Consider the following 10,091-nt stretch of genomic DNA (forward strand, 5'->3'; position numbering starts at 1 on the left):
ATAGGCCCAAGTGGCCTCCACTAATATGTCTACTAAATATCTCCTGTCATTGCTCACAACCTTGGTGAGGATGATCTCCAATGCCCTATTTTTAACCTCTACTTGCACATTTTCCTGAGGGTGATATGAAGTAGATTTTTTTTGTTTGATATGATGTTGCCTTAAGAAATTCTCAATCAGATGTGATGTGAATTGAGCCCCTTGATCGGTGACTATCTCCCTTGGGTACCCGAATTTGTAGAAAATATTTTCCCTTAAGAACTCAACGAATTTCTCCTCTATTATTGCTTTGATAGCCCTTGTGTTAGCCCACTTTATCAAGTAATCCATGCACACAATGATGTACTTTTTCTTCCCTAATTGTGGATCGATTGACCAAATGAAAGTCATGCCCCACTTGTCAAATGGCTCTAAGGCCACTTGAGGTTGTAGAGGAATTTCATCCCTGGGTGCAGTTTTCCCATCCTATGGCACTTATCACATCTGCTAGTATACCTTGTTGCTTCTTGGTGGAGAGTGGGCCAATAGTAGCCAGCTTGGTGAAGACATTTCCAAATTCCTCTCCATTCCATTTTTTGAGTAAGAGTTTTATTTGCTTGAGTTTTTATTGGAAGACAAACATTCTAGACCCCTTAACGAGGCTCACGCTTTGATCCCTAAATTTTGCTGATGAGTTTGGTATTATAGAACCAAAATTACTCAAATATGAATAGTCTTTTTGAATGCTTGCCCATATTTCTCCATGAGTGTTATTGATCAGGTGCTCAAAATTAGGCTCAAAACTCAAAGTGTGAGAATATTAATAAACTTAGCTTCAGATCGAAGAGCTCGTCGTTCTAATTCCAACAGTGTGAACAACACTCCAATCTGAACTCATATAAAGAAGTTAGAGCAAGTCAAATTTCAGGTTTGACCTGGACAGATGGTAGGAAAAGATGATGTGGAAAGACCCTTCAGCGAATGGGGAAGCTTCAAGTGGCAGGCTGGCATTGGCCCCCACATTTCACAAATCGGATATCACAGGCGGGTCATGTTAAATAATCGTCCCAAAGCAAGGTCACAGTTGCGATGTCATAAATCACAATTGCACTTAGAAATAGGGAAGGCATTGCAAAAATCAGCCCCCACTGTACCTGGATTGTGATGCGATAATCACACTTGTAGATCATAATCACACACCACAGAAGGCAGAGTCCTGCATTTTGTTACCCATTGGTTCTCCACCAATTTAGATTTGCGAAAGGATCCTGGATGTGATGCGACTAAGGGTTACAATTAATAGTACCATCGGGTCCGTCATATCGCAATCACACATTGCCCCATTGAGTTCACAGACCATAAGACCGTCAGTTTCGCTGATTGTGATTTATGATGGGACAGTAGGTACTGATAGATTATGGACCACTGTGCAGTCAAATTTTTTCTCAATTAGCACTTCTGGGAACTAATTTATAGGATCATGTCGGAAATGGAGCAATTTGTGGAGCAAATAGTGGGAAATCTAGGAGAGGTCATAACTTCTTCATTTTTCCACCAAATTGGATGCAAAGAGAGCCTAGATATATAGTTTTTGACATTCAAAACTCATTAAGCAGATTATAGAAGAATTTGAGCATTGTAAACACATATTTTTACACTTTTGATCATAATAGAGAGGCCCAAGCCATTGGTGGCCGGACTAAGGAGAAGTATCCAAGGAGGGGTGAAATCCTTTATCATGTTCCTATTGTAATGTGTTTTTGATGCTATTTTGTACATGTGTTATGTTGCTTTTCAGTCTCTTATTTATGTTAAATATCTCATAAAATTTACATAAAAACTCATTTTTCACTTAAAAATTTCATGAATCCTTAACCATAATGAAAGCATTTTGTTTCTAATCTAAGGAGGATCTTAGCACAGCAATCTAATATTCTAAATCAGATCAATTTTGGTATCAGAGCACTAGGTTTTCTTGGTGAAAGAAGGATTTAACTATTTCCAAGTTTATGTCATGCTTACAAGGTTAAAACTCAAAAGAGGAGAACGAAAGCTAGTTGGAAGCCCTGAAGTTGGGTCAAGGGGAAGGATAGCAAGGTTGCCACAATCTCCAACACCATTTTAGCCTCAAGTTACAGTTGCAACTCCAGAGATCATGTCTCATGAAGGAGAATCTAGAAACATGACAGAAGATGAGAAGACCTTGAGAAAGGTTTTCTTTGACATGATAGAGATGGTGAAGGTCCTATATGAAGAGAGGAATACCAGGTTGCAAGGGGAAAGTTCCAAACCTCCCAAAGGAGAAGGATCTTCAGGAGGAGGATATGGAAAAGGAGGTGATGGAAATGGAGACAAACCTCCACCCTCTCCAACATCCTCTTCATCTTCTTCTTCACAAGAATATTCACCCTCTTCCACTTACATTACCCTTACTCATACTCATCATCATACTTCAAAAGGAACTAGTAAATCACCTTTTTTAAAACTTGATGTTAAATTTGAGCTGCCCATGTATAATGGTGAAGTGAATGCAGAGTAGATTCTTAATTGGATTTGTCAGTTGGAGGTCTATTACAGGATTCAAAACATTCAAGAGGATGACATAAAGACTCAGTTAGCTTCATTGAGAATGGAGGGTGCAACACTAGTATAGTGGGAATCAAAGACCCAAGAGGATATTAAAAAAAATGTTAAGATCCCAATTTCTTGGAATGATTTCATTGCTGTAATCAAAAGAAAATTCTACCCTCTAGCTTATATGTAGAAAGCCATCATGAATTGGCAGAACTTTAGACAACTTAAAGGTCCAAATGTGCAAGATTACACCTAAGAATTCAGAAAAAGGTCTTTGATGTTAGGTGTAGATTTGCAATCACATGACACATTGCTGAAGTACATAGGGGGTTTACACAGTTACCTTAGTAATAATATCGTAATGTTTAATCCCAATAATCTAGATGATGTGTGTGTCCGGACCACTCATCATGAGGCAAGAGGGAAAAGCACCCTAGAAGAAGGTAGTAAAAAGCCATTTAAGAGTAAAGGAAAGGAAAATGCTTTCAAAAAAGGAGAGAAAGTTACATGAAAACATTGATCCAGAGAGGGACACAACGAATCTCATTGTTGGAAGCTTCATCCCGAAATGAGACCAAAAAGAAACAAAAACAAGGGAAAACAAAAGACAACTGCAACCACTCAGCATGATTTGGGATCCAATTCAGGTGATGAAACTAAAATCACAGCCATGGGGTTAAAAGGAAAAGAATCCATTGCCAGCACTATTTCTTCGGACTCGCAAAATGAAACTCTAAATGAAAAGAGGAGAATAGAACTTTTTCACGTAAGGGTGATATCAAAACACAAAAATATTGATACTCTTTTCGATAGTGGCTCTCAAGCCAATCTTATCTGTGAAAACATTGTCAAAAGTTTAAATTTGGAAATAGTTCCATGCCATAAACCGTATCTACTTGGATGGGTGTGTGATGATGTGCAATTGCAGTTTACGAGAAAGTGTAAACTAAGATTCATCATTACTACAAATTTCATATATGAAGTGGAGCTTGACATTGTGCCATTAGGTATCTATCGCATAGTTTTGGGTAGCTCATACCTTTATGAAAGAAAAGCTATCCTCCATAGACATGAAAATAAATATCATTTATTCAAATATGGAGTAGAATCTATTGTGAGAGCTCGTAGTAAGAAAACAAATCTTTCGCTTGTTAATGCAGGGAAGATGAAAAGACTAGTGAATTCAAGCAAGACTTTTGTGCTTCTAATGATCAAACCCATGAAAGATGTTGATAATGAAGCTTTTAAAGGTTGTGATTCAAATATGAAATCTAAATTGGTTGATGGAGTCAACCAATATGGTGAGATGTTTCAGGAACCAAAGCGATTATCTCCTAAGAGAGGAATCCAACATGAGATACAATTGGAGTAATATTTTCCTCTTCCTAACATTAGCATGTACAGTATGTCAGTGATGGAAAGCGCAAAAATTAAGAAGCAAATTCAAGAGTTGTTGAAAAAGGGATCATCAGAGCATATTCCTCACCATGTGGTTCATCTATTGTCTCGGTGCCAAAGAAGGATGGAACATGGCACATGTGTGTGGAATTTCGTGCATTGAACAAAATTACGGTAAAGAACCGTTACCCACTGCCCAGAATAGATGATTTACTTGATCAATTGAAAGATGCAAAGTATTTTACTAAGTTTGAGTTAAGAAGTGGCTACCATCAATTTAGAATAGCTAAAGCAGACATTTGGAAGACAATATTCAAAGCAAAATAGGGTTTCTTTGAATGGCTAGTTATGTTGTTTGGTTTATGTAATGCTCCCGCTACATTCATGCATGAGATGAATGATGTATTAAGGCCATTTATTGATGAGTTTGTCATAGTCTACTTATATGACATCTTCATTTTCAGTAAATCTCATGATGAACATGTCATGCATGTAAGAAAAGTACTTGATGTCTTGAGAAAAGAACAGTTGTATCTTAAGATGTCAAAGTGCGAGTTTTGGAAAACTTCTTTAGTTTACTTGGGTCATATTGTTGGAGGAGGTGAGTTGAAAATAGATCCCTCCAAGGTTGATGTCATAGTGAATTGGCTAAGGCCCAAGAAAGTTACAGACGTAAGAATATTTTTGGGAGCAGCCCAATATTGGAGGAAATTCATTGCTAATTTCTCTCTTATAGCAACTCCATTGCATGCGTTGACAGGCGTGAAAAATATTTTTCACTCTGGAGGAAAACAATAAACAACCTTTGATGTATTGAAGGAAAAGATCAGCACAGCTGCAATAATTTAACTTCCAGAATTGAGACAGACATTTGAGATTCATACTGATGCTAGTGACTACGTTATGGATGCAGTCCTCATGCAACATGGTAAGCCTATATGTTTTCCTTTGGAAAATTTTAATGGTGCAGTGATTAATTATCCTACATATGACAAGGAATTGTATGCGATTATGCAAAGTGTGAAAAAACGGAAACACTACCTGATGGGTAAGGAAGAGTCATTCACACTGATCATCAACCATTGCAATACCTGAAATAACAATCAAAGTTGTAGCAATCAAGGCACTTCCGATGGATGGGTTTTCTTCAACAATTCCACTTGGTAATCAGGTATAAGAAAGGTATCTACAATAAAGTTTCTGATATGCTTTCTAGGCCTATTGTTAGTGCATCTACTTTACTCAAGAATAATTATGTTTTACATGAAAGTTATATTGAGAAATATGCATCAGAAAATGACTTTCAAGATGTTTATGCAAGCTTGAGTCAAGGTAACCAAGTAGAGGAATTAGATTATCATTTGCATGATAACTTATTGTACCATCTTGGCAAGCTTTGTATTTCACAGGGAGAAAGAGTTAACATCATAAGAGAGGCACATACTTCTCTTATTGATGGTCATTTTAGTGTAAGTAAGACGGTGGCACATCTACAGAGGTATTTCTATTGGCCTCATATGCTTGAAAGTGTGTATTGTTTTATTGAAGGATGTTCATTATGTGCAATCAGTAAGCCTAGCAATAGGAATTTAGGATCATAGACACCACTTCTGGTTCCTACATGACCGTGGGAGAGTGTTTCTATGGATTTCATAGGAGGTATTCCATTGTCAAAAAGAGGTCATGATTATTTGTATGTAGTTATGGATAGGTCCAACAAAATGTGTATTTTTATGCCATGTATGTTATCGGGAAATCTAGCATCTATGCAGAGCTACTAGTCCCACTAAGACGGGTAGCTATCTTAGAAGCAAACAGATTAAAGTTACTTTCGTTTTCCTTTATGAGAAGTAGATAGGAGAAGATCAAAGAATACCAACCTTAGTCTTTCGCTCGGTTCCTTGCTTGTTCCTTCTCCTCATCGACAAGTCTTTACCGCTTCTCCCTTGACCACTCCGCTTCAAAGAGTACCTGTAAAGTCAAAGCAGCATAATACCTTCAAAGTGCAGATATCTACAATCATAAACAATATAGGACCAGATATATATTGACCACACAAGTGCATACACTATCAGACATATAAGAATTATGGAGGAAAACTTGAATAGCTTTATTGATATAAAGATTAGAAGAGAGGATTACAACCCATTGATCTGACCCAGTGTTATCCTCCCAGCATGAAAGCCCTTCTTCACCTCATGAAAAGCTTAGATCACCCAACACTATGATATTCCACCGAGAAACCAACAGCACTTCCTTACAAGATACAAAATTCCAGCCTCTGGATCTCTGGGATGAGGGATCCATATATAGATGATTGCAGGGAGGTGAGTCAGCTTCTGGGATTTTGGTTAGTGTCTTCTCTCTAATAGTTCTTGATTCCACTTGGATATTGATGATCTCTTACTCATCCCTGGGTGAATTCAGAGAGGCAAGTGTCACAGGAGAAGTTTCTGGAAGATTCCATGATCATCCACCTTGCAAACTGTCTCTGCCATTTGTCCATTCTCGCCCATCGCACCCTTCAAAAGGGCTTTCCAATATGCATCGCACCTTTTACACTGGGCAGGTGAGATGCATTGAGCAACCTGTATGGTCTAGTTTTGACCAGTTCTGAGCAGTTTTCTGTGGAGAACTTCTGGGAGATGATGTAATCAGCTGACCTTGTTCCTTTAGGGCATGAAACAACACTTTTAGGGATTCAGAAGCCCTTGGTTTATGGACATATATGATTGGGGTTGCAGTGCCCAAAAATGTCTATAACAGTTGCTCCCTAAAGCATGAGGTCGTTAATCTTTTGATGTCGGGTGAAATGCTTTATCATGAGGATCTGAGGTTTTTCGAGCTGGAAGGCGACCTGTAATAAGATACAATACAATACATTATCTTCATAATATTTTCATGATCTAGCTGAGGCGGGCATTCCCATGCTCAGCTTTATAAATTCATTTTCATGTACATAGGACAGACAACCGTCTGTGTGGCAAACTGATGATTCTGATAGAGCCATCATCCTTTGATTCGGATGATCATCTGTGCAACAATGATGTACATTTGATGTCTTTACTTTCCTCAATATATCGCAGCCCAGATGTATGAAACTAGATCCGGGGTCTTCGAAACTCATCCAATCTTCACTCGAAGTACAAGTCGATCCATGTGAAAAATGTTCTGGAGTCGAACATGGAAAGACATCGCCTGATTACCAGCCAATGATGTAAGAGGTTAACAGGCGCGAGAGGAATCATCGATAATGATGATGACCCTCAAGGTATGATAGTACAATTCGCGTGGTGTGAAAATGGGACGTGGCATCGAACACCACGCAAAATCTCTCGGTCAAAGGCCATTGATGTAAACCTGTCGCCAAAAGTGAGAAACTTGGCATTGAGGCATGCAAGCTTCAAAGTACTGAAAGGGTTGTTCCTAGGTCGACTTCTTGGATAATGAGCTGATGTCAACAAGAAGTGACCCGTCGTAGGAGGGCCTTAATGAATCCCACATCTACGACATGGAACGGAGAAAATGACTTTTGGAGGTGAAAATGATCTGATGATACAGGGTTCAGGGTGGCGGTCATGAAAGAATGAAGTGTAAAGGTATTGCAGCGGATGAGACACAAGATGGGTTGGTGAATTCTCTGATCGACTTCTCTTGAACATATCGGTGACACTTGATATGGATTGGTAGCGTTAACCCCAAATATGGATGGTACGGTGGACCAATGGTAATACGACCAGTGAATGGAATAACCCAACCCGACTCAAACATGGAGTGAAAGTGTCATGTTCAAGAGCGACTTGCTACCAATAAAGCTTCTTCAAGTTTTATTCCCAATTTTTCCCCAATCATTGCTGACCAGTACCTCTTTATTTTTATCAAGCTTGAGGAGAATAACATATGCTTGTTCTATAATTTGCCCTTCGGGCAAACCCGTCGCCATGTTTTAACGAGCCTAGAGATGGTGAAGCTTGTTCTTGTCTATATGGACAAGTTTGTCACTATTGGTTTTAATGAGTTTAACGACAAAGATAACTCGGTCCTTTTTCAATTTTAGAGAGTCTGAAAAGGGACATAAAGGAAACTCCAATAATCCTTTTTCGTCATATAATCCGTTAAGTCCGAAAAAGTATAAAATAATATGAAAACGATGAATTTTCGATAATTTTAACGAGCCGAACAAAACAAGCACTCTATCTTTTTGTGTAATAATCCCTCAGGTCCAAAAAGATTAAAATCTAAAGGAGGGATAGCACTCCCAGTAGCTTTAACGAGCTGGAGAGGCCAACTGCTTGAAAATATTTTCATATTTTACGAGTCAGGCGAAAAGAGCTTAAAGGAGACTCATTTTTCGAGGAACGAGTGATAATTTCAGGTAGCAGCTGATTCCAGGTAAGGTTTGGAATTTTCCAATCACGACAGTGTCACAAGGATGGCTAACAGAATCACTCTTTGCAGCTGTTCCTCAAAAAGGGGTAAACAATCAGATGGAGGCGAATGATCAGCTAAAACAGAGTGGAGGTGATGATGAGAACACGACCAAGGCTCAGGAGCTGATGATAATGCATTCACAATGGTTATTTACCAGAAATTGGTTCATTTTTTAATGAGCTTAAACTCTGGGGGAAACATTTGCTCATTGCTTAGGTTTAATTTTTAACGAGCTTGAACTTCACATAAAAACTGTTCGTGATAATGGTCATCGATTATTTGATTTCACCACTAACACTTTGTTCTTTCAATGGTCATACTACCTGTTTAATTGCTTCATCAAACCGATTAGAAATGAACAATACATGCTTAAAAAATGAGTTAAAACACTAATACCTTACTCAAATTACGTGAAAAGTAATTTAAATGTGGTTTTTACCCCTCATTTTACCATTTCATTTGAACTTTGGTTTACTGGAGCTCTAGAGGTGCCTTCCCCCCTTGATTTTCACTAGCTAATTCCAAGATATTCTGTGGACGATTCTCAGCACCGTCTAGACCAGGTAAGAGCTAAACCTGAGCTCTTCAGTTGCATTCCTTCCTTTTTGAATTCTGAGCATGTTTCCCTATTTTTCTAAGCCCCTGGGGTTTGAAAAAATTTCCCTATCTCCATCGCACCCTTCCTATATCGAAAGGTGCGATGCATACTGGCCTGGCCATTGGCTAGTCAGTATGAATCGGAACCAATACACTGCTGGGGTGCAATGGGTGCAAGAAGGGAAAATTTTGCACTGTTTTCTCATGGAATTTTTGCCTTTTTTTGCCAAATCAGGACCCTGACTCTTCTCTTGTTTGTTTTGCAGAGATTCATCGGAGCAAAATGGTTGTTACATGGCGAGAACGTGAGCATGAAGAAGAGGACATGGTTGCTTTACATGATCCGGGTACGGTAACTGCACTGTGGAACTGTGGTCTGCTGAAGTTTTTTTGCATCTCTAGCATGAGGCAACAAATCAACTTGTTGCAATATTTCCTCGATGCATGGGATCCTACCAACCAGGTGTTCCAGATCAGAGGCAAATCCATCCCCTTGACTATCGTGGACATCTATTTTCTGACCGGTTTATCGAGGCGTGGTGCCCCTCTCTCATTATCAGGTTCCGCCCGTGGGGTGAATTCGTGAGAGATTACATTCGTTGGTACTGCAGAGAGGGATCTCAGCCGAGTAGGGACGACAAGATCAACATCCAAGATGTCACTGACCAGTCCTTGAGGACCATTCTGTTCACTTTTGCTAGACTGGCTGGTAGTGCGGCTCTTCACGTGGCTAATAGGTCTTATATGCAGTACGCCTTGGAATGCCTTGAACCAAAGGTGTTCAACTGGTGTGACGCAGTACTCCCTATGATGAAAGAACAACTGACCAAGGTAAAAAGCGGAAAATCCAAGAATTTTGGCTATGGTTCTATTTTGACCACTTTCGCCTTGGAAAAGATCCCACTGATGCAACCGCAATACATTTCACTTGGTTTACCTCCACCGACTAAGCCACGGATGCAGAGATGGGTTGACCTCATGGCCCGACATGCTGGTCAGTCCCAGGTTTCTTTCTCTGATACCTTCTTCGAGTGGTTTAACCGTCAGGAGATGGTTTATGCTGAGTGTCCATATGCTGGTATGGATTTCCGAGGTGACCCGGATTTGGTGCT

Source organism: Pinus tabuliformis, chromosome 1_2 (genome assembly GCF_031772625.1).
Source record: "Pinus tabuliformis cultivar Carrire ecotype Pingquan chromosome 1_2, CPIR1, whole genome shotgun sequence".
NCBI classification, from domain to species: Eukaryota; Viridiplantae; Streptophyta; class Pinopsida; order Pinales; family Pinaceae; genus Pinus; species Pinus tabuliformis.